Source organism: Priapulus caudatus, unplaced genomic scaffold (genome assembly GCF_000485595.1).
Source record: "Priapulus caudatus unplaced genomic scaffold, Priapulus_caudatus-5.0.1 Scaffold414, whole genome shotgun sequence".
Lineage (NCBI taxonomy): Eukaryota > Metazoa > Priapulida > Priapulimorpha > Priapulimorphida > Priapulidae > Priapulus > Priapulus caudatus.
In genome coordinates, this window is record NW_014577475.1 from 206,304 (window position 1) to 207,535 (window position 1,232).

Here is a 1,232-nt window from a genome sequence, read left to right on the forward strand (position 1 = left end):
ATAGATTTCCCTAATAAACTTTTATCAGTAGACCTGTGTTTATAATTAGGAGAGCGCCCTAGCATGTAGGGTACAAAACACCTACTTTATGCACTCGGGCTCTTCCCCTTGACTCCCCTCTCCCTTGCCTCCTTCTTCTTCTACCGCCCCCAGCTATCTTCCCTGTCGCCTTTCCTCAGTCTCCCATACCCTCTCCCTGGCAGCAAGCTATATTATGAAGTTTGCCTCAGACGGCACTGCACGCCTAACACGGTGCGCGCGCATGCGCAATATCTCCCGAGAGAAATCGTATTTTGCAAAGATTATGCATTTAAAATGAAGAGGAGTTATCCTAGGATAGATTTATATGATAACATTCCATCAGTTGACATCATTTAAGAAATCGGAGGAAGAACTTGCATGTACGTTAGTGTGTTAGCGCATGCGCAATATCTCGCCAGAGCAGTTATATTTTGCGATAAATATGCATTTAATATGGTTAGGGGATATCTCAGCATAGATTTCTAGAATCAATTGTTATCAGTAGTCTTGTGTTTATAATTAGCAGAGTGCCCTAGCCTGTGGGGTGCAAAATTCCTATTTCCTCCCCTCCCGTCTCTCCCTTTTCTTCCCTTGTCCCTCGCTCAGCCTCCTTTTTCTTCTACCTCCCTCAGCCTTCTTTCGTGCAACTTTTCACCAGTCACCCAACCCTTTAACCCTCAGCAAGCTATATTATGAATGTAGCTTCAATCCGTACTGCACGCCTGAAAGGGTGCTCGCGCATGCGCAATATCTCCCGAGAAGCATAATATTTTGCAAAAATTATGCATTTAAAGTATGAGAGAGTGGTATGCTTAGAGAAGGTGCGCATCGAAAAATGCACCCTCGCTACTTCAATGTGGTGGCACTGCTCTGTCGAAGATCCCTTGCTATACTAATGTACAGGGATAGGGCGCGGACATGTCGGCGACCTGCCGCCCAAAGACTTAGGGCCGGCGTTAAGCATTTAATTTAGATGGTGGCATGCCTAGAGAAGGTGCGCATCGAAAAATGCACTTTCGATACTTGCCGATATAATGCCGAAGGTCCTACGGTATGCTGCGACTGATATGAATTTTTGAGATCGGATCTTAGGCGTCCACAATGGGCAGGGGCATGGCCGCGAGATATGTACATGGTAACATTCGGTCTAAATTTTCATCTTGCATCCCGCCACAATAATCCTATATGCTAATGTATATGAAATGATGGAC

At 45.4% G+C, this 1,232-nt stretch overlaps 1 protein-coding gene across 2 annotated transcripts in view; it reads right to left on the minus strand.

The window, feature by feature from the left end:
- The window catches only part of LOC106810157 (trypsin-like), a 50,533-nt gene that overhangs the window by 44,483 nt on the left and 4,818 nt on the right, over positions 1–1,232 (minus strand). The window lies entirely within an intron of this gene.